Raw genomic sequence first — 24557 nt, forward strand, 5'->3', positions numbered from 1 at the left:
TTTCAAGCTATCATCAACGACGACACCTAGATCCCTTTCTTGGTCCGTGACTCCTAACGTGGAACCTTGCATGACGTAGCTATAATTCAGGTTCCTCTTTCCCACATGCATCACTTTGCACTTGCTCACATTAAACGTCATCTGCCATTTAGACGCCCAGTCTCGTAAGGTCCTCTTGTAATTTTTCACAATCCTCCCGCGATTTAACGACTTTGAATATCTTTGTGTCATCAGCAAATTTAATTACCTCACTAGTTACTCCCATCTCTAGCTCATTTATAAATATGTTAAAAAGCAGCGGTCCCAACACAGAGCCCTGGGGAACCCCACTAACTACCCTTCTCCATTGAGAATAATTACCATTTAACCCTACTCTCTGTCTTCTATCTTTTAACCAGTTTTTAATCCACAATAGAACACTACCTCATATCCCATGACCCTCCAATTTCCTCTGGAGTCTTTCATGAAGTACTTTGTCAAACGCCTTCTGAAAATCCAGATACACAATATCAACCGGCTCACCTTTATCCACATGTTTGTTCACCCCTTCAAAGAAATGTAGTAATTGGTGAGGCAAGATTTCCCTTCACTAAATCCATGTTGACTTTCCAGCTTATTTTCGAAAGTGATAGCCGGCCATCTTCCGACACAAATCGGGAGATGGCCGGCCATCTCCTAAAACCGGCCAAATCGGTATAATCGAAAGCCGATTTTTGGACACACTCGCCGGCATTCCGTCACGGAGGCGGCTAAACTTCAAGGGGGCGTGTCGCAGGGTAGTGAAGGCGGGATGTGGGCGTGTTTACGAGATGGCTGGCTTCAGCTGATAATCGAAAAAAGAAAACCGGCGATGACGAGCATTTGGCCGGTTTTACTTGGTCTATTTATTTTCACGACGAAGTCTCAAAAAGATGCCCAAACTGACCAGATGAACACCGGAAGGAATCGGGGATGACCTCCCCATACTCCTCCAGTGGTCACCAACCCCCTCCCACCCAAAAAAAAAACTTTAAAACATTTCCTTCCTAGGAGGGAAGCCAGTCGGCCAGCTCGTAAAAAAAAAAAAAAGGATCTTGCTGATCAGTTATGTTATGACTTACTTGTTCTGGAGTGCTGTATTTTGTGATACTGTTTTGAGAAATGTTCAAGAAAGACTTCATACAAATTAAAAAAATCCCTGCTGTTCATTTTCCCTTGATGGCTGTCCCTGACGTGCACTTTCCTTAATAGCCGTCTTTCTCTTGATGGCCGTCTTTCTCTCCGAAAGTGCACTTCTCTTAATGGCCGGCTTTCTCTCCAAACAGGGAAATCAAAACAGTTTTTTTTAGTAGTAATAGTGGGAGTTGAACCAGCCACCTCTGCATTACAAGAGCCATGATGTAACCACTTGGCCACAGCTCCACTTACTTGGCTGTCCCTCCCTTTTGATTATACCCCTTCAGGTCTCTCTCAACCAATCACAGTGCGTTAAGCTGTCTGTGAGTGGCTGAGAGAGACCTGAAGGGGTATAATCAAAAGGGAGGGACACCCAAGTAAGTGGAGCTGTGGCCAAGTGGCTACATCACTGGTCTTGTAATGCAGAGGTGGCTGGTTCAAATCCCACTGTTACTACAAAAAAATCAGTGTGCAAGAACTTTTGATTTCCCTGTTCAGGGAGAAAGACGGCCATTAAGAGAAGTGCACTTTCGGAGAGAAAGACGGCCATCAAGAGAAAGACGGCTATTAAGGAAAGTGCACGTCAGGGACGGCCATCAAAGGAAAATGCACGGCAGGGACTTTTTTCATTTGTATGAAGTCTGTCTTGAACATTTCTCAAAACAGTATCACAAAATACAGCACTCCTGAACAAGTAAGTCATAACATAACTGATCAGCAAGATCTAAACATCCAGAAGTACCAGTGCACTATGAATGCTGGCCCCTCCCATGGCCAAATGCCTTGGATTTGGCCGGGTTTGAGATGGCCGGTTCCAGTTTCCATTATCGCTGAAAAACAAAGTCGGCCATATCAAACCCGGCGATCTGTGGCATTTGGCCGGCCCCAACCGTATTATCAAAACAAAAGTTGGCTGGCCATCTTTTTCGATAATACGGTTCCGGCCAGCTGTTGTGGTGCCGCCAAAATAGATCGCCGGAGATCGATTTCGCCGGTGCCGTTTGATTATGCCCCTCTTTGTCTCATTAGTCCATGCTTTTAAATGTGCTCTGTAATTTTGTTCTTAATAATAGTCTCTACCATTTTGCCTGGCACGGACGTCAGACTCACCGATCTATGATTTTTCCCAGATCTCCTCTAGCACCTTTTTTAAAAATCGGTGTTACATTGGCCACCCTCCAGTCTTCCGGTACCACATTCGACTTTAAGGATAAATTACATATTCCTTGTCATCAAGCAGATGAAGCCATTACGTATGGGTTATGTCCATCAACCAGCAGGGGAGATAGAGAGCACTCAAACTTTCACAGTGCCCTCTTGGCCAGCTAGCTCCACTGCCTCTTCAGTATTCTCTATCTCCCCTAGCAGGGTGGCTGCAGCTTGTTCGAGCTCCAGAAAAATCTGCCGGGAGGTGGTTCCTGGCTTGCCAGTTGTTAACCGGGGTGTTGGAGGCTATAGCAGCCTCACTTTAAAGGCACATAGGTTAGCCCTTTCCCTGCCTTACCCATACCTCTGTGGATGTGGACATATTGCCTTGCTTTCCCTGTCCTTATAGGGCAGGCATATAGGTTCGCCCTTTCCCTGCCTTTCCCACTCATCTGAGCCTCCGGAGTCTTCAATACCTCTGCTTTCCTCACAGCTTAAAAAAAAAAAAGTCACGTCGCGTTTTTAAACGCAGAGACGCTGGAACAGAGGTTTTTGACCTGATTTTCAGCAGGATCGTAGTTGTACACTAGATCCTTTGAGGTAAGAGTGTTTTCCAACTCCTCCGGGGTGGGCCCGCGATCAGGGCGATTTTGGCACGAAACCGCCATCTTGGATTTTACCGCCGTTTTTCGGCGATGGCTGCGGACAATGTAAAGCGCTGTTCCACTTGTGGCAAGCGCAAATCAGCAGCAGGGCTCTGTAAATCGTGCTGTACTGGCGTAGGAGCCGGCCCGAGCATGGCGAGCGATGTTTCTTCCCGCTCTGAGCTGGCAGCGGGCGCCATTTTGCTTACACCACATGGCGTGGCCTCCGTGGACACGGAGAGACCTGAGCCGGGTGGGGCACCTCGAGATGAGGTTATTTCAGGAGTGGCTAGCACCGGACAGGATTTGGGTGCCCAGGGTGAGATTTTCTCCCCGGAATTTGTGCTTTTGCTGCATAAAGCATAAATGATGAAAAGAGCCCTCCCTCAAGGGTCGCCTGAGGCTCCTCTGATTGCCCCCCCCCCCCCCCCCCCCCAGTGAGGCTTTTTTCCCGGATGCTTGGCCTAAAGATAAGCGCAGAAGGGTTAATTCCCCTTCAGATTTTGGTGCACCTTTTCCCCCCCCGTGGTCGGGGTGTGAGGATTCGGAGAACTCTGACAGACGTTCTTGGTCTGAGGAACCAGAGTCAGGTGCGGATTTACCACAGGATCTGGATGATCCCTCCGCGGTGAGGATTTTCCACCGTGATGAGCTGCCAGCGCTTATTTCAGATACCCTGCAGGCCCTCTCGATTGAAGATCCTGACAGTGGCATGGCCTCTTCGGGTAATCCCAGGATGGCTAGTACCAAGAAAGCTGCTCGGGCCTTCCCTTTGCATGACTCCATCCTAGAGCTTGTTTTGGCTCAGTGGGCTGACCCCGAGGGACCTTTGAGAGTTTCCAGGGCTATGGGGCAGTTATACCCTCTGCGTGAGGGACATATGGCTCGTTTTCAGATGCCTACAGTGGATGCCCTAGTCACTGCGGTGACAAAGAGAACTACCCTCCCTGTTGAAGGAGGTGTTGCCCTGAAGGATGCTCAAGACCGTAGGCTGGAAACAGCATTGAAACGGTCCTTTGAAATTGCAGGTCTCGCTGTCCGGGCGTCTGCATGCAGCTGTTATGCCGTGAGAGCCTGCCTAGCTTGGCTGCAACAGGCAGTGGCTCAGCCCGGAGATGGAGCGGAGCCCTTCTTGGATGTGGCTCCGCGGATGGAGGTGGCCTTGTCCTTTCTGGCTGATGCCCTTTATGACCTTGTCAGAGCTTCGGCTAAACAAATGGCAGTAGCAGTGGCGGTTCGCCGTCGTCTGTGGCTACGACACTGGGCAGCGGACATGGCCTCTAAGCAAAGGTTGGTGAAGTTGCCTTTTCAAGGACTTCTCCTATTTGGTGAGGAGTTGGAGAAAATTGTGAAAGGCCTGGGTGATCCAAAACCCCAGCGCTTGCCCGAAGATAGGCAGAGGCCTTCCTCTAAGGGCCAGGCGGTCCACTCCTCGTACAGACCTCGTTTCCGTGAAGCTAGAAGGTACCGCTCGGGGCGTTCTGCTGGGTTCAATTCACGTGCCCGTGGTCAGCAGAGGAACTCCTTTCGCTCGGACAAGCGTCCCGCAGCCGGTGGCTCAAGACCAGGAGTTCAGGGGCGACCCTCTCAATGATGGTGCGCCGGCCCTCTCCTCGATGCCTGTCATCGGAGGACGGCTTTCCCTCTTTGTCGAGGAGTGGGCCAAGATTTCCTCAGATCAGTGGGTTCTGGACCTGATCAGAGATGGATACAGAATAGAATTCAACGCCCCAGTAAGAGACGTGTTTGTGGAGTCCCGATGCGGTTCTGCCGTCAAACGGGCAACGGTGGAGGAGACTTTACAAGGTCTGATTCAGTTAGGGGCAGTGACCCCGGTGCCTCCCGCCGAGCAAGGCTGCGGCCGATACTCCATCTACTTTGTGGTGCCGCGAAAAGGTGGGTCCTTTCGCCCTATTCTGGACTTAAAAGAAGTGAACAAGTCCCTGAGAGTGCGGCATTTCCACATGGAATCCCTGCGCTCCGTCATTGCGGCGGTACAGCCAGGAGAGTTTCTCACATCACTGGACCTGAAAGAAGCTTACTTGCACATTCCGATTTGGCCCCCGCACCAGAAGTTTCTGAGGTTTGCGGTATTGGGAAAACATTTCCAGTTCAGGGCCTTGCCTTTTGGCCTCGCCACAGCTCCCCGAACCTTTTCGAAGGTAATGGTGGTAGTAGCTGCTTTTCTCAGGCGAGAAGGTATCAGGGTTCACCCGTACCTAGACGACTGGCTCATCAGAGCAGACTCTGCAACAGAGAGCTTACAAGCTACAGCCAGAGTGGTCTCAGTACTGCAATCTCTAGGCTGGGTCGTCAATATGGCCAAAAGTCACCTGTCCCCTTCACAATCTCTAGAGTTTTTGGGGGCCAGGTTCGTCACAGTCTCGGGCTGTGTGTTCCTACCCGAGCTAAGGCGGTGCAAGCTTCAGAATCAGGTCCGTCTGCTCCTGAGGATGCCCCGCCCGCGAGCTTGGGACATTGTCCAGCTGCTGGGATCGATGACAGCCACGATGGAAGTGGTACCCTGGGCGAGAGCGCACCTGAGACCTCTACAGTATTCCCTACTCCGGAGATGGTTTCCTTTTTCTCAGGATTACCAATGCAGACTTACTTGGCTCCCTGCGGCCCGACTCAGCATGGAGTGGTGGCTCTCGGACAGCATGCTGCGGCGAGGAATGCCGCTGACGCTCCCCGTTTGGTGCCTGGTGGTAACAGATGCCAGCCTGAAGGGCTGGGGCGCACACTGCAAGGGGAAGCATGCCCAGGGTCTATGGACACCCGAGGAGTCGAAGTGGTCCATCAACCGCCTAGAGTTGAAAGCGGTGTTTCAGGCGCTTCTGGCCTTTCAAGTGACCCTGGAAGGATTGGCTGTCAGAGTGATGTCGGACAACACGACAATGGTGGCCTATATAAATCGACAAGGCGGAACAAGGTGCAGAGCACTAGCCGCGCAGGCCGAACTGATTTGCCACTGGGCCGAGCTGCATCTTCAGTGTCTGTCAGCAGCTCATATTGCAGGTCAGAGCAATGTGCAGGCCGATTATCTGAGCAGGCATCAGATCGATCCAGCAGAATGGAATCTGGAAGACGAAGTTTTCCTGCAGATCTGTGCCAAATGGGGCAAACCCGTGATGGATCTAATGGCGACAAGTGCCAATACCAAAGTCCCGTGCTTCTTCAGCAGACGGGAGAGATCCTCGCTCGGCGGGGTTGGTTGCCTTGGCTCAACCCTGGCCTCCGGGTCTACTTTATGTGTTTCCCCCATGGCCCTTGATAGGGCGCCTGCTCTTGCGGATTCGGCTGCACCCAGGAGAAGTGGTCCTCATCGCCCCGGATTGGCCAAGGAGACCTTGGTATGCAGACCTCCAACAGATGCTCCTGGAGGCTCCTCTGCCGTTACCTCTGGTACCGAACCTGTTGACTCAGGGACCGGTAGCCATGGAGGACGCCAGCCGCTTTGGTCTTACGGCATGGCTATTGAGAGGGCGCAATTGAGGGATAAAGGTTATTCCAATAAAGTTATTTCCACTCACCTGCAAGCCCGCAAGCGGTCCACTTCCGTGGCTTATGCCAGGATTTGGTGCCTGTTTGAGTCTTGGTGTGCTTCCAGAGCCATTGCTCCAATGCGGGCTCCTGTCTCGCCGATTCTGGACTTTTTGCAGGAAGGGGTACAAAAAGGCTTGGCCTATAATTCCCTGCGGGTGCAGGTGGCAGCGTTGGCCTCCCTTCGTGGTAAGGTGGAAGGCGTGTCTTTGGCTGCTCACCCAGATGTGGCACGGTTTCTTAGAGGGGTGCTTCGGCTCCGACCTCCAGTGCGAGCACCCTGTCCAGCTTGGAACCTGGGACTAGTTTTGAAAACCCTGCAGGCATCTCCTTTTGAGCCGCTTCGGCGAGCATCGGAGAAAGATTTGACACTGAAGGCCGTTTTTCTGGTGGCCATTACCTCGGCGAGACGGGTGTCAGAGCTCCAGGCGCTATCCTGTAGAGACCCATTTCTGCAATTTTCAGAGTCCGGAGTCACGGTTCGGACCATGCCTTCCTTTATGACTAAGGTGGTTTCAGCCTTTCACTTAAACCAGCCTATTTTCTTGCCCTCTTTTTCAGAGGAAGAGTTTCCAGAATCTTTTGGGCAGCTGCACCTTTTGGATGTGCGCAGGACTCTGCTGCAGTATCTGTGAGTTACTAACTCTTTCAGGACATCTGTTTGTTTTGCTATCCGGTTCTTGCAGAGGGTCTCCAGCGTCTAAAGCCACTATTGCCCGCTGGCTCAAAGAAACTATCTTTTCAGCTTATCTGCTGGCCAGCAGGGTTCCGCCTGTAGCCTTTAAGGCACATTCTACTAGAGCGATTTCTTCCTCTTGGGCTGAAACAGGAGCACTCTCTCTTCAAGAGATATGCAGTGCAGCAACATGGGCTTCTAAGCTCTCCTTTGCCCGACATTATAGGCTGGATGTGGCTGCCAGGAGGGATGCGCGCTTTGGTGCACAAGTGCTAGCGCGTGGTGTGGCTTGTTCCCACCCTATCTAGGGATTGCTTTGTTACATCCCATACGTAATGGCTTCATCTGCTTGATGACAAGGAAGGGAAAATTAGGTTCTTACCTTGGTAATTTTCTTTCCTTTAGTCATAGCAGATGAAGCCATGAGCCCTCCCTGTATGATTGTCTGTATGCTGTGAATCTGTTTTTCAGGTTCTGTTCTAATTTCCTGAAGTTCCTTCCTTGGGAGAAAGTTGGAAAACAATCTTCAGGATTCATGTTCAGTTTAAATTTAGGAGGATGTGTTCATTCCCTCCAGCATGTTTTTTTTTTTGGAGGATGTGTTGATTCTCTCCAGGAGGCGCGTGTGTTCCCCTCCAGTTCTATAAATAGGAGGATGAGTTTATTCCCTCCAGTGTGTTGGGAGGATGTGTGATTCCCTCCAGGAGGCGTGGGTGTTCCCCTCCACTTATACTATAAGGAGGATGAGTTTATTCCCTTCAGGAGGATGTGCATTCCCTCCTTTATGAGTTCATGCCCTTGTGATGGGCCATCGTTCGCTGTGAGGAAAGCTCTTGTGATTCCCATTGCGGTTTGCCATACTGCTTTGGAAGCTTCAAATACTGAAGAGGCAGTGGAGCTAGCTGGCCAAGAGGGCACTGTGAAAGTTTGAGTGCTCTCTATCTCCCCTGCTGGTTGATGGACATAACCCATACGTAATGGCTTCATCTGCTATGACTAAAGGAAAGAAAATTACCAAGGTAAGAACCTAATTTTCCCTTTCTAACCATAGGTGTGCAAGCTCATTTTTCAGTTCTATCAGTACTCTAGGATGAATACCATCTGGTCCAGGAGATTTGCTACTCTTCAGTTTGTAGAACTGCCCCATTACATCCTCCAGGTTTACAGAGAATTCATTAAGTTTCTCCGACTCGTCAGCTTCGAATACCATTTCCTGCACCGGTATCACTCCCAAATCTTCCTTGGTGAAGACCGAAGCAAAGAATTCATTTAATCTCTCCGCTATGGCTTTGTCTTACCTGATTGCCCCTTTTACTCGGTCATCTAGCGGTCCAACCGATTCTTTTGCTGGCTTCCTGCTTTTAATATAATTTGGTATTCTTCAGGATCTTTCTACCATTCTGCCCTCTCATGTTGCATCTTCTAGGTCAGTGTTTAACCCAATCCTCAGAACACACCCAGCCAGTTGGGTATCTAGGATATCCACAATGAATATGCATGAGCTTTGCATGCACTCCCTTCTTGGTATGCAGATCTATCTCATGCATGTTCATTGTTGAAATCTTGAAAATCTGATTGACTGGGTGTGCCCCAAGTACTAAGTTAAGAAGCCCTGCTCTAAGTGTACCAGTTCACCTTAGTAATACTATCGGAGGAGCTTTTACCAAAACTCAGCCTCAGCTGCTGCAAAATCTAATTTTTCTCAAACCTTGACAAGGAAAAGGGCATAACCAAAGCAGGCTATGCTTGCTCATTCAAAACCATAGTCTTCTATTTACTTGCAACCATTTACTATTACTTATTTCTATAGTGCTACTTGCCGTATAAAGCCCTGTACACATTATTTACAGGTACTTTGTCCCTAGCAGCCTCACAGTCTCTGTACCGGGGACAATGGAGGGTTAAATGAGTTGCCCAGGGTCATAAAGAGCTGCAGTGGAAATCAAACCCACTTCCCCAGGTACTTGGACAGCTGCACTAACCATTAGGCTACTCCCTTACTCCATTTATTGCAACCAGAACCTCTCCTCAATATACAGCCTGCTCTTTGGGGAGGGGGGGTAATTTTCTTTCTTAATTTTTGGAAGAATGACACTACAGAATTTCCTGGTCCTAAGTATAATCAGAACAACTATTGACTGTTTGTCATCTGGCTTCACCTACCATACACTTACCCTAGACTGTTAAGAAGTATTTTTCCTTCAATTGAACACGATAGAGCCAGTCCTATTAGAAAAAAATGAGTCAAAGTTCTATTCCAGGTATTTTATCATGCTAAAAGACTACTACTACTAATAGCATTTATATAGCACTACCAGACACACGCAGCGCTGAACACTTGACATAGCGAGATAGTCCCTGCTCAAAGAGCTTACAATCTAGGTAAAACAGACAGACAAGGGAATTACAGGGTAGAGAGAGTAGTGGAAGCTTACTCTCCATCCTGGATCTGAGACTTGAATACTCTTCCCTTAGTTCTACTATTTTTAAAGAAAGATGACTAGCTGTATATCCTAGATTTCAAGAATGGTTACACACCACACCCTCTCTCCAGAGCGTACCTTTAACTCATTCTTCAGATGGTCTACTATCAGTACAAGACCTTCTTTCAGCCTGTCTTTCACTCCCAAAGTATTTACAAAATGCCTTATGGTGTTAGCTGCCCACCTCTACAAGCTAGTTCACTTGTTCTTCTCCTACTTTTAGGACTAGCTTGTAGTCACTTCTTAGGAAAATCTTGCGCTTGCCCTCAAAAATGAGAGTTCACCAACCAAAGAGGGTCATCCTGATGTTGTCCATTAAAACAAAGATTGAAAATCTCTATTTTCCTCTAGGTAGGCAGGAACCCTAATCAGACAGGGACTGACTACCACCCCTCATATCCAGCTGCAGCCAAATGAGAGAGTGATCTGACACCTTCATCGACCCAATCTCCACCCCCTGCACTTATGGGAACAGAGACAGACAACAGAATATAGGCAGTCCAAGATCAGGTATGATGCATCCTTGGAAGATGAGAATAATCTCTTGGTGGGATGCACCAGCCGCCAGGGGTCCACCAAGCCCATAGTGGAACACAGGTAGGGGACTCCCTGGGCATACTCTGTTCAGCAGCTGCCGCCCTACCGCCTGATCCATCCAACCGATAGTCCAGAACACAAGATCTCCAGCCAGAACCATAGGGGTGGACAGATCTCATGCACCCAATTTTGCCAGCTCCACAAAATACCTATAATCATACTCATTTGGAGCATAACCACACTCTGTAAGCCACATTGAGCCTGCAAATAGGTGGGAAAATGTGGGATACACATGCAATAAATAAAATAAATAAATAAACCACCAGTAAATGGAAAATCACCCCACCACAGTTAACATGTAGCAGGATATATCTACCCTTATTATCTTTGCACACCAATTTCACTACACATGGCAAATTCTTATGAATATTAAAACAGCTTGTTTATGATCTGAAGATGAAAAATACAACTCTCCCAATCTTGTCACAACTTCAAATGTTCAAGGTCTTTGAGTTTTGTTTCTTATAAACAGGCAATGTCAGCATTGTGGTGCACTAGCAAAATTGGAAGCAGGAAGAAGAGGAGGTCCACGCCTTCCACAGAAACGCAAGCACAACAAACCAAAGGTAGAAGAAAACCAAATCCAAATGACTAGCCCGGACAAAAGAGTAAGAGCTTCAAAACAACTTGTTTTTGAAGCTCTTACGCTTTTGTCCGGGCTGGTCATTTGGGTTTGGTTTTCTTCTACCTTTGGTTTGTTGCATTAGCAAAATTAAAATTTTCTTTCTCTTAACTGGGGAGGTTATCCCTGAACCGTTCCAAGAAACAGTTTTCAATTATCCATTAATCATGAATCATAACAGCAACCCAACTGTGGCTTAATACTATCATTGCCAAACCACCGAGGTCCCAGCCTCTGCCCAAGGGGACAACATAAGATGTCAGAGAATCCCAATAGCTGTATATACACCACCACTGTCCTGACCAAAACAACAATCATATAGAGCTATACCCAACCCCACCTTCCCCCCAATCCAACCAAAAAGACCATCCCACCTAAACAACCAGGTAGATGAATCCCTGTGATAATTTTATAGAAGCACACAGGTACCTACAATGCCTCAGAAGTTTTCACACCCTTGTCCCTTTTTTTAGCATTCTGTCTCAAAATAGAATTCAAAATGTAATAAAGTAGAATTTGTTTCATTGATCTACAAATCATACTATTTTCATTCAACACGAACAAATATAGAAATGTAATCATCTCTGGGCAAAAATAATTAAAATAGCTGTTCTGGAATTTTCTGGCCATTTCTTTTGGGTCTGCTTATTTCTGTTTGTGTTCCTGTGAGTTTCCACTGATAGTTACAAGACAGGAATTTCTGGCTGACCACAAACTGACAAAGACCATTGCCATGACATCCTAACCAACTGTCTTGTTACAAACAAATTGACAAGATCCCCCATTGTCATGACATCTAAACTGTTTGTTACTGAGCAGAGGTGTGGCAAGGACAGTAAGGCCCTATCACAGGTCTCCTATGTTCTCCGAGGACAAGCAGGCTGCTTGTTCTCACGACTGGGTGACGTCCGCGGCAGCCCCCACCAACCGGAAAGAAGCTTCGCGGGACGGTCGGCACGCAGGGCACGCCCACCGCGCATGCGCGGCCGTCTTCCCGCCCGTGCGCGACCGCTCCCGCCAGTTCCTTTTTTTCCGCGACTGGAGAGAGTTGTGCTTCTGCCACTCTCTCTGTTTCAGCCGCCGGATTTTTCGACCGCGTTTACGCGGATCGTCGCTTCGCTCGGATTACCGTTCGGTTTTCCTTTTTCTCGGTCGTTTATCTTTTCGTGGTGTGATTTTAGCCACCATTGACGACTTTGACTTCGCCGACGCGATTTTTCCGTCGATGTCCTCGAAGGTCCCGAGTGGATTTAAAAAGTGTGGTCGCTGCGGCCGGCCGATCTCGCAGACCGACACCCACGCTTGGTGCCTCGGGCCGGAGCACAATCTCAAGTCGTGTGCTTTGTGTCTCGGTCTCCGGAAACGGACTCAGGTTGCGAGGCAAGTTCTGCGGGACCGTCTTTTTGGAACTTGCGCCGGCCCCTCGACGTCGACCTCGACGGCATCGGTATCGAAGGCCGGTTCTTCGGTACCGGTATCGATGCCCGAGACATCGGCACCGATGGCAGCGACCCCAGGAGAACAGGTCCCGTTGGTCCGCCGGTCCGCCGGTGAGAGTGGGGTTGAGAGGCCGCGTGGGCAGTCGGCCCCGGTCACTCCCTCAGCTCGTGAGCCACGGGACCGACCCCTGTCTGACCCGGTGCCTCGAGACCGAGGGGGATCGACCTCCTCCTCCTCCATGCCCTCCGGCGCCGGTGACGTGCATCGAAAAAAGGATAAGAAGCGTCGTCACCGGACGCCCTCGGTGCATCCCGAAGAGGAGTCGACGCCGAAGCGTCATCGTCGAGAGGAGAGGTCTCCGTCGGTTGTGGAGGTACCGACGCGTCGGGGTTCCGGCACCTCGGTGCCGTCTCCTGGCTCCCAGCAGCTTCCGGCACCGACACCCTTACCGGCCCCACCGCCTTTCCCGGCAGCGGGCCTGGACGAGTGCCTCAGAGCCATCCTTCCGGGGATCCTGGAAGGGCTGATGCGCCAGGCTGTGCCGGCGCCGGGGGTGCTTGCGCCCTCGGCGCCGATGACTGTGGCGCCGGCGAGCTGTAGCCCGGCGCCGGGGCTGTCGACACCGCCGCCGCTTGCGGTGCCGGTCTCGACTGCCACGCAGGTGGAGTCCCCGTCGACGTCGATGGAGGGAGCTCCGTCCCCGCCGGCGCGGGAGTCCACCGCTCGACGACACCGAGACCTCGGTGCCTCGACGTCGAGCCGGGCCCTGTACAGGACTCAGCTACATGAGCTAATGTCCGATACCGAGGATGAGGACTCGTGGGGGGAAGAGGAGGACCCGAGATATTTCTCCTCAGAGGAGTCTACGGGCCTTCCCTCGGACCCCACGCCTTCACCGGAGAGGAAGCTCTCACCACCTGAGAGTCTCTCCTTTGCCTCCTTTGTGCGGGATATGTCTATCAGCATTCCCTTCCCCGTGGTCTCTGTGGAAGAGCCGAGGGCCGAGATGCTCGAGGTCCTCGACTATCCATCACCACCTAGAGAGTCCTCCACGGTGCCGCTGCACAATGTCCTGAAGGAGACACTGCTTCGGAACTGGGTGCGACCATTAACTAACCCCACCATTCCCAAGAAAGCAGAGTCCCAGTACAGGATCCACTCTGACCCAGAGCTCATGCGGCCCCAATTGCCCCATGACTCAGCGGTCGTGGATTCTGCTCTCAAGAGGGCACGGAGTTCGAGGGATACCGCCTCGGCGCCCCCGGGGCGGGAGTCTCGCACTCTGGACTCGTTTGGGAGGAAGGCCTACCAATCCTCCATGCTCGTGACCCGCATCCAGTCATACCTGCTCTATATGAGCATTCACATGCGGACCTATGTGCAACAACTGGCGGACCTGGTCGAGAAGCTCCCGCCGGAGCAGTCCAGGCCTTATCAGGAGGTGGTCAGGCAGCTGAAGGCGTGCAGAAAGTTCCTGTCCAGGGGTATTTTTGACACCTGTGACGTGGCATCTCGTGCTGCGGCCCAAGGTATAGTGATGCGCAGGCTCTCATGGCTGCGTGCCTCTGACCTGGACAACCGCACCCAGCAGAGACTGGCTGACGTCCCTTGCCGGGGGGATAACATTTTCGGTGAGAAGGTCGAGCAGATGGTGGACCAACTGCATCAGCGGGAAACCGCTCTCGACAAGCTCTCCCACCGGGCGCCTTCAGCATCCACCTCCACAGGTGGACGTTTTTCCCGGGCCCGGCAGGCTGCACCCTATTCTTTTGCGAAGCGTAGGTACAACCAGCCGGCCCGAAGGCCTCGTCAGGCACAGGGACAGCCCCAGCGCGCTCGTTCTCGTCAACAGCGTGCGCCTAAGCAGCCCCCTGCGCCTCCACAACAAAAGCCGGGGACGGGCTTTTGACTGGATCCACGGGAACATAGCCGCCCTACAAGTGTCCGTACCGGACGATCTGCCGGTCGGAGGGAGGTTAAAATTCTTTCACCAAAGGTGGCCTCTCATAACCTCCGACCAGTGGGTTCTCCAAATAGTGCGGTGCGGATACGCCCTGAATTTGGCCTCCCTGCCTCCAAATTGTCCCCCGGGAGCTCAGTCTTTCAGCTCCCATCACAAGCAGGTACTTGCAGAGGAACTCTCCGCCCTTCTCAGCGCCAATGCGGTCGAGCCCGTACCACCCGGGCAGGAAGGGCAGGGATTCTATTCCAGGTACTTCCTTGTGGAAAAGAAAACAGGGGGGATGCGCCCCATCCTAGACCTGAGAGGCCTGAACAAATTCCTGGTCAAAGAAAAGTTCAGGATGCTTTCCTTGGGCACCCTTCTGCCAATGATTCAGAAAAACGATTGGCTATGTTCCCTGGATTTAAAGGACGCATATACTCACATACCGATACTGCCAGCTCACAGACAGTATCTCAGATTCCGCCTGGGCACACGGCACTTTCAGTATTGTGTGCTGCCCTTTGGGCTCGCCTCTGCCCCACGAGTGTTTACCAAGTGCCTCGTGGTGGTAGCGGCCTACCTACGCAAGCTGGGAGTGCACGTGTTCCCATATCTCGACGATTGGCTGGTCAAGAACACCTCAGAGGCAGGAGCCCTCCGGTCCATGCAGTGCACTATTCAACTTCTGGAGCTGCTGGGGTTTGTGATAAATTACCCAAAGTCCCATCTCCAGCCATCCCAGTCTCTGGAATTCATAGGAGCGCTGCTGAATACCCAGACGGCTCAGGCCTACCTTCCCGAAGCGCGGGCCACCACTCTCCTGGCCCTGGCTTCGCAGACCAGAGCGTCTCAGCAGGTCACAGCTCGGCAGATGTTGAGACTTCTGGGTCATATGGCCTCCACAGTTCATGTGACTCCCATGGCTCGTCTTCACATGAGATCTGCTCAATGGACCCTAGCTTCCCAGTGGTTCCAAGCCACCGGGAATCTAGAAGATGTCATCCGCCTCTCCACCAGTTGCCGCACTTCACTGCTCTGGTGGACCATCCGGACCAATTTGACCCTGGGACGTCCATTCCAAATTCCGCAGCCCTCGAAAGTGCTGACGACGGATGCATCTCGCCTGGGGTGGGGAGCTCACGTCGATGGGCTTCACACCCAGGGTCTGTGGTCCCTCCAGGAAAAGGATCTACAGATCAACCTCCTGGAGCTCCGAGCGATCTGGAACGCACTGAAGGCTTTCAGAGATCGGCTGTCCTACCAAATTATCCAAATTCGGACAGACAATCAGGTTGCAATGTATTACGTCAACAAGCAGGGGGGCACCGGATCTCGCCCCCTGTGTCAGGAAGCCGTCGGGATGTGGCGTTGGGCGTGCCGGTTCGGCATGCTCCTCCAAGCCACATACCTGGCAGGCGTAAACAACAGTCTGGCCGACAGACTGAGCAGAGTCATGCAACCGCACGAGTGGTCGCTCCATTCCAGAGTGGTACGCAAGATCTTCCGAGAGTGGGGCACCCCCTCGGTGGACCTTTTCGCCTCTCAGACCAACCACAAGCTGCCTCTGTTCTGTTCCAGACTTCAGACACACGGCAGACTAGCGTCAGATGCCTTTCTCCTTCATTGGGGGACCGGCCTCCTGTATGCTTATCCTCCCATACCTTTGGTGGGGAAGACCTTACTGAAGCTCAAGCAAGACCGCGGCACCATGATTCTGATAGCGCCCTTTTGGCCCCGTCAGATCTGGTTCCCTCTTCTTCTGGAGTTGTCCTCAGAAGAACCGTGGAGATTGGAGTGTTTTCCGACTCTCATTTCGCAGAACGACGGAGCGTTGCTGCACCCCAACCTTCAATCCCTGGCTCTCACGGCCTGGATGTTGAGGGCGTAGACTTCGCTGCGTTGGGTCTGTCTGAGGGTGTCTCCCGGGTCTTGCTTGCCTCTAGGAAGGATTCCACTAAAAAGAGTTACTTTTTCAAGTGGAGGAGGTTTGTCGTTTGGTGTGAGAGCAAGGCCCTAGAACCTCGTTCTTGCCCTGCACAGAACCTGCTTGAATACCTTCTGCACTTATCAGAGTCTGGCCTCAAGACCAACTCAGTAAGGAATCACCTTAGTGCGATTAGTGCTTACCATTATCGTGTGGAAGGTAAAGCCATCTCTGGAGAGCCTTTAGTCGTTCGATTCATGAGAGGCTTGCTTTTGTCAAAGCCCCCTGTCAAGCCTCCTACAGTGTCATGGGATCTCAACGTCGTCCTCACCCAGCTGATGAAACCTCCTTTTGAGCCACTGAATACCTGCCATCTGAAGTACTTGACCTGGAAGGTCATTTTCTTGGTGGCAGTTACTTCAGCTCGTAGGGTCAGTGAGCTTCAGGCCCTGGTAGCTCATGCTCCATATACCAAATTTCATCACAACAGAGTAGTGCTCCGCACCCACCCAAAGTTCCTGCCGAAGGTGGTGTCGGAGTTCCATCTTAACCAGTCAATTGTCTTGCCAACATTCTTCCCCAGGCCGCATACCCGCCCTGCTGAACGTCAGTTGCACACATTGGACTGCAAGAGAGCATTGGCCTTCTACTTGGAGCGGACACAGCCCCACAGACAGTCCGCCCAATTGTTTATTTCTTTCGACCCTAACAGGCTAGGGGTCGCTGTCGGGAAACGCACCATCTCCAATTGGCTAGCAGATTGCATTTCCTTCACTTACGCCCAGGCTGGGCTGGCTCTTGAGGGTCATGTCACGGCTCATAGTGTCAGAGCCATGGCAGCGTCAGTGGCCCACTTGAAGTCAGCCACTATTGAAGAGATTTGCAAGGCTGCGACGTGGTCATCTGTCCACACATTCACATCTCATTACTGCCTCCAGCAGGATACCCGACGCGACAGTCGGTTCGGGCAGTCGGTGCTGCAGAATCTGTTTGGGGTGTAAATCCAACTCCACCCTCCAGGACCCGAATTTATTCTGGTCAGGCTGCACTCTCAGTTAGTTGTTCTTCGTAGGTCAATTTCTGTTGTACCCTCGCCGTTGCGAGGTTCAATTGACCTGGGTTCTTGTTTTGAGTGAGCCTGAGAGCTAGGGATACCCCAGTCGTGAGAACAAGCAGCCTGCTTGTCCTCGGAGAAAGGGTATGATACATACCTGTAGCAGTTGTTCTCCGAGGACAGCAGGCTGATTGTTCTCACCTACCCTCCCTCCTCCCCTTTGGAGTTGTGTGTTTCATCTTTTTTGCTAGTCATTCAACTGGCGGGAGCGGTCGCGCACGGGCGGGAAGACGGCCGCGCATGCGCGGTGGGCGTGCCCTGCGTGCCGACCGTCCCGCGAAGCTTCTTTCCGGTTGGTGGGGGCTGCCGCGGACGTCACCCAGTCGTGAGAACAATCAGCCTGCTGTCCTCGGAGAACAACTGCTACAGGTATGTATCATACCCTTACTTGCAGGATTGCTGATTGGGTGATATATGAGGTGGTCCTTTGTGATGGGAAGGGTATATAAGTAACTGCTCATCTAAAGCGACTCTGAAACAGTCCGGATGGCAGGAGAGTTTCATATCCTCATCACAGCCTATTTCCAGGGGGGGTACTCCCCCCCATACAAACATTCTCTATAGTTAAGATTCTTTCTTTCTTTCTTTCATTCATTCATTCTTTCTTTCTTTCTTTCTTCCTTTCTTTCTGTTCTATGACCTTTGTAAGTTTGTATGACAGTGAGGAATAAAACTTTCCTTCCTATTGTTAGACTCTGTTCTGTAAAACTACTAATGCCAAGAGCCAATAGTATTTTTTGTGCTGTTGCTAGTGAGAAATAAAGATTCCTTTTTATAAGAATAGCATGACCAAACGCACAGCTTAGTACATGGATGTAAAATGGATGATTTTTTTTCATGTCATGTGTCCATAAACAATCTGCAAACATGTACATGTTTGAACTTCTGTAGCTTTTTATTTATTTATTTTTTCACATAAAACGATGGGGTTTGAACTATTGAATTACAAATTGCTCTAATAGAATTCATTAAAACTTCATTTTTTTGTTTCTGGTGACTTTAGTCACCTTTTCCTAGAGATGGTCACAAATGTTCAAAAAAGTAAGACTAGGCAATCAAGGCTTTTTTGATTTCTTAAGTCTTCACACCACTTGACTGAATAGTGGAAACCTTTTTTTTTTTTTGTAGAAATGGACAGTGTGGTAATGCAGTTAGTGCCCATTCATGGCAGAATAGCTCAAGCTATCTCAGGTCAACTGGGGATTGTCTGTGGACTGTCATCTTCATTTCTTGCCACAGATTTTCTATTGGACAGAGGTGTGGGCTTTGGACATTTTAAGGATGTTGACTTCTTGTTGAGCCACTTCGTTGTTCCTGTTACTTTGTGCTTAGGATCATTGCTCTGCCGAAAGGTGAACCATCCCAGTCCCAAGTCATGGTGGATTAGAGCAGGTGTTCCTCCAGGATCTGCCTTTACTTACATCCATCTTTCCCTCTATCTTCACAAACTTCCCCTATCTCTCTTGCTGCAATTCATCTCCACAGCATAATCCCCAGTCTACCTGAATGTAGCTCACCTTGAGCTACTACTGAAAAAAAAAAGGTGTGAGCAAAATCTAAATAAATAATAAAATAATAATGCAACCACCACCATGCTTTAGCATAGGGACAGCGTTAACAGGATGGTATACTGTATTTGTTTTATGGGACCAAAAAGTTCCACTTTGGTCTCATCAGACCAGAAAACCTTTTTCTACATGTGTACAACATCCCTTAAGTGCAATCCTTTTTCCTTGCAACCCTGGGATTGGTAGCATTGAATGGTGCTACTAATTGGGTTTCTGTCAGTTACTTGTGACCTGGATTGACCACTGCTAGAAGCAGGATACCGAACTAGATGGATCATTAGTCTGACCCAGTATGGCTATTCTTATGTTCTGCAAGATGGGGCATGTTTGTGGAATAATCTTGAATTGGTGTTGTGTCAGCATTTTCTCCAATATCGGCCAAATATCGCTATAGTTCTTCTATAGTAATCTTTGTTCTCATACTGATATTCTCAGCAGTTTCCTTAACCCATGACTATTGATTTTGGACGGATGGCCGCAGTGCTGTAGCGAGGTATGTGCAACCGGTGTGGCTTGCACAGGACACAAGACAGCGGTGGTGCCAAAACTTTTCTTTCTTCCTCCTTTGCTTCACTGCTCATCTTGGTGTCCAGGTTTTCATGCCACCATTTTTTTTTTTTTTTGCTGAGCCGCCTTACAAATAGTGTATCTGCTTTTGCAGAGCTTCCTTACAAATAGTGCATCTGCCATGTTTGTACCATGATTTTGCTTTCTCTAAGCTTGAGATGCGTGTTGCAGGAAGTTTGGGCAGGTCTCAGGGTTTCAAGGGTTCTTCTGGGGAAAGGAGCTAGAGGGAAGGGGATGGATGCACTTGAAAGGGTTTCAAGGAAGATCTTCTAGGGGGGGCTTTTGGGTAGGGAATAGATGCTCTGGAGGAGTTGACAGCACCATGGTGGGTGAGTCACATAGGGCACAATTATAAGACCCTATAGGCATGCTAGTGTGTTTAGCATGTGCTAACGCTAGAGACGCCCATAGGAATATATGAGTGTCTCTAGTGTCTAATGCACGCTAATTTTAGGCATGCACTGAAAACACTAGTGCGTCTTAGTAAACAAGGCCCATAGTTTACTATGGCCCTGGATGGCCTGATCAAGGCAGTTCTTTGGTGGTGCAAAATTGTTTCCACTTAATGATGGACCTGAAAGTGCCCCAAGAGATATTCAAAACCCATTGAATATAAAACATGGTGCTTTTAAAGTGGCTGAGTTTGCACCACACTCAGCGTGACAGTTGATGTCATAACTTATTTATTTATTTAGATCATTTATACCCCACCTTTTGCCGCAGTTGTGCAGCCTCAAAGCGGCTTACAATGAACTATTGAAATAAATACAGTTACATTAGAATAGTTGGGGACGTAAAACAGGGTAAGAAGGGAAAAGGAAGAGAGACTAAGATGGTCGGCAGAAATCCAGGCGAACCAAGAGGGATGATGGAGATCCAGGCAAGTCAGGCGATCCTCAAACGAGCACTGAGAAAAACAACAGCAGCAGCATGCAGCCAGAAGAGAAGCAACGATCACCAGAGGCTGACGAAAGCTGGGGCCAGGCAACACCTGCAACGGGGTCAACCACAGAAAGGCTAATTCCTAAGGAGCTTTTCATTCCAAATTTACAGGCTTAAATTCCACCTAAAATTTTATTTCAAAACATTTATTTGGAGCACTCTATTTACCATATAATACTATTGTGCAAGATATATACAGGGTGAGGGAAAAAAAGTAACCCCCTAGAGGGTTTTTTTGCTGTTTTCTCAACAACCACTTTGAATTTCAATGAGAAATTTTACATACTTATTTAATCCTCATACTTGCATATTACTATTAAATTAAGTATTGTTATCTTAAGTGATGTTGATGTTACTGACATTTTAGTGCTACTACCTAGCGATTTTTTTTGCATGTTAAAAATGTTCGAGCTAAAACACAACAAAATAACGTCATTCAAATAAGACAATTAATTATCAGAATTTCTGTCACTGTGAATGCTAAAAGTGTCCACCCCCAGCTTTAACACAAGCCTTCAGTCAATTTGGGAAGTTCTTAACAGCCTTGTTGATCAGTCCTTGTGGCAGGCTGATCCAGATCTGCAGTGCTTCCTTGAGTTTGGTGCTTGTTTGCAGCTTTGGGTAGAGTTTATGATAGGCCTCCAACATTGCTCCCCAGCTAAAGAGTCATTAACAGTAAGCATTGTGCATACAGTAATTAGCACCTCTCAGGCATGCATGTTTACAAAATCTGCCATTTACAATGCAAACATTTTTGAATGTGTGAAAATCACTGGTGGTCAGGCTAAAAGATCTAACTTCCCCGTGTTTAAAGATAATCTCATTTCACTTGGCATATGAATGTAGTAACAACACATAAAGCTGTAAAATTTTGCTTTGAAATTCCATGCAGTTGCTGAGTAAATAGCCTAAATCTTTAGGCTCTCATGATCAAAAGCCCCACGCTGTTCCAAACAGCAATCTAAAAATAGCGCTGGAACAGCACGGGGGCTTTACCGCACAGATGATCAAAGATAATGCATGCAATTTAAGCAGCGCAATTATCTTTGATTATCATGTAAAAGTGCGGGCGAATCCTCCCGCACTTGTTTGACAGGTCTGGGCTGCCAAAAGCCCAAACCTGTCAAACACCCTGCCCCGAGGCCCGAACAACGGGGGCTGGAGATCCGGTGGGTCTCCAGACCCCCAATCCCCCAGGAAATGTCAAGTGGCCGCCGCCGGCCAAACCCTCTCCCACCCTCCCACCCAGCGACGTGGGGGGGGGGGCTGGAGGTCCGGTGGACCTCTAGCCCACCCCAACTCCCCCCCCCCCCCCCCCCAGCGTTGTCCTTCCAATCCCTGGTGGTCCATGAGGATAAGTAGAAGTAGTACTAATAGTAGTAGTGACAACCCCCCTCCTGGCCCCCCCTACCTTTAGTTGGAGGAGGGACGCAGCCTGCCTCCCTCCTCTTCCAGTCGCTGCCGCATCAAAATGGTGGCGCCCAGCCCCACCCATTGCATCCTGGGATGCGCAGGGAGAGGCTATAGACCATGTAAGGGAGCGATTCCCTTACATGGTCTGTAGCCCCACCCAGCGCCCATCCCAGGATGCAATGGGCAGGGCTGGGCGCCGCCATTTTGCGGCGGCGTCGACTGGAAGAGAAGGGAGGCAGGCTGCGTCCCTCCTCCAACTAAAGGTAGGGGGGCTGGGTGGGGGGGTTGTCACTACTACTATTAGTACTACTTCTACTTTATCCTCATGGACCAGCAGGGATTGGAAGGACGACGCTGGGGGGGTGAGATGGAGGTCCACCGGACCTCCAGCCCCCCCCCCCCCCCCCCCCGTCACTGGGTGGGAGGATGGGAGAGGGCCACTTGACATTTTCTGGGGGGTTGGGGGGGCTGGAGACCCACAGGATCTCCAGCCCTCCCTGAACATGGGGGTGGGGGGGTGAGATCGTCGGGGGGACCGGAGGTCCACCGGACCTCCAGCCCCATGTTCGCGTTTGCTTTGGGGGGGAACGGGGGCTTGCCAGCATGCAACTGCATGCTGGACAGAAATCACCATTCCTCCCTTGGAGCTGGCATTGTTTGCCACGGCCAGCAACCAAATCTTTGGCGCGCTGGACGCTGATCATTGGGGATGAATGCGTTAAGTGCTGATTAGCATGCATTTGCAGGCTACTTGCGCTAAGAGCCCTGTTTAGCATGCATTTGCATGCTACTTGCGCTACGAGCCCTTGAGTGTGTTGTTTCACGCGCTCGAAGGCTCTGATCATGGGTCGGCAGCAAACTCCGGCGCTAGTATGGTGTTAACAGCCTCTAGCGCCGGAGTTTGCTTTTGATTATGAGGACCCTAGGGATTACCTTTTTTTCGTTTTTTGCCTCACCTTATGCATGTTTGTGTGTATATAGATATATAGAGAGAGACATATATACATACATACCCACACACACACACACACACACAAAGACTCCCCCCTCCCCCCAGACTTACTTACAATCCTTGGTGGTCTAGTGATGTAGTCAAGGCAGGAGCAATGCCCCAGTCACAGCAACCATTTTGAAAACAGATCCAGAATGAGCAGGAGTATCTGGGGACTACTTCTGTCCCAATTACTCTGCTAGACTACCAGGGATTGTAAAATAGGCCCAGCGAGGCCTATGAGTAGGGGGGGGGGGATCTAGGAAGAGGGGCAACTCCTCAAGGGAGGGAGAGAGACAAATGGGATTAAGCACAAATTTTCAGCTTTCACCAAAAACACATGGTCATTTTCGGCCAAAACCATGGCCAAAAATTAAAATAACCTTCAGTTGAAACCGAAACCAGGCAGAAAGAATTTGGGGCCAGTTTTGGTGCCGCAACCAAAACTCATTCGGTCAGCCTCTAATGTACAGATCTTGTACAGCATAACAGGGAATTCTAAGTATCTTCACTCTTCATCATAGCGAACCTGAATTAGCTCCATTTGCAAAAACTGCCTTAACAAGGCCCATTTAGTTACATAGAGCTCATCGGTGTTAAATCACATTAGTTTAGCTGATTTAAATGTTTGTTCTATGAAGTGAATTTGAAGCAAAGGAGTAAATATAACAAAGATCTGCCAAGGAACAATAGGATAAAGTTATTCAAATGTACAGATTGTGATAAAGCCCCCAGTGAATATGTGTGAAAGTGGAGGTATGCATGTAAGAATTTATGCATATTCATTGTCATCACCAATATCACTGATTAATACAATGTTTTATACCAAATACAAAATAAACAAAATATACAACCATTCAAATCCATACATACACTGTTTAAAATTACAATCTTTATTACAAAATCATATTCTAACAATTATTAAATCTTTTATCTCATAACACCATAACACCCCCTCCCCCGGTTTTAAAACATATACAAATAGTTCATATGTCCAAACGTTCTTCTCCAATGGTGATTACTTAGTATCAGGAAAATTGTTATATGCTCATTTGTATATGTTTTAAAACTGGGGGGGGGGGGGGGGGGGGATGGGTGTTACGAGATAAAAGATTTAGTAATTGTTAGAATATGATTTTGCAATAAAGATTGTAATTTTAAACAGTGTATGTATGGATTTGAATGGTTGTATATTTTGTTTATTTTGTATTTGGTATAAAACATTGTATTAGTCAGTGATATTGGTGATGTTAATGTAAAGTGACTATTTATTGAGAGTGTAACCCTGAGTTTGGAATTAAGGATGCATATTCATTGGAGTATCCTGAAAACCTGACTAGATAGATGCATCCTGAGGACTGGGTTGAGAACCCCTACTATAACTCGGTTACTGATGGTAAAATCGTTTTCAACATGTTGGTAAGTTTTTTTTAGGAAACAAAATATTTCCAAGCCAGAGTGGCACACTGTAAGGGGAAGGGGGCATTGCTTCCAATTCATTATTGATTTTTGGAGTCTATTTTGAGGACTGCAGAACTCCACTGAGGATAAATTTCAAAATTAGATGAAGACATCTGGGATACACTGTATCTCCCTCTAGGTTCAGTCAGAACCATGGTGGCATCTGCTTCATGCTAATGATTTCAGCTAGAAGGGGGGCGATGAATTGTTTCTTTAAATCTTGATAGTTTATCATTTTTTGCAGCTGGCAGAGCAAAAAAAAAAAAAAACCATTAGCTATTAGTTTATTTGTAAATACTATAGCTGCCAAGGTCCACAGTGGAGTA

The 24557-nt window shown here is 49.2% G+C and overlaps 1 protein-coding gene across 3 annotated transcripts in view; it reads left to right on the plus strand.

The window, feature by feature from the left end:
* NECTIN3 (nectin cell adhesion molecule 3) overlaps window positions 1-24557 on the plus strand; it is a 231461-nt gene that overhangs the window by 137909 nt on the left and 68995 nt on the right. The gene's annotated exons all lie outside the window — the stretch shown is intronic.

Source organism: Microcaecilia unicolor, chromosome 5 (genome assembly GCF_901765095.1).
Source record: "Microcaecilia unicolor chromosome 5, aMicUni1.1, whole genome shotgun sequence".
NCBI lineage: Eukaryota > Metazoa > Chordata > Amphibia > Gymnophiona > Siphonopidae > Microcaecilia > Microcaecilia unicolor.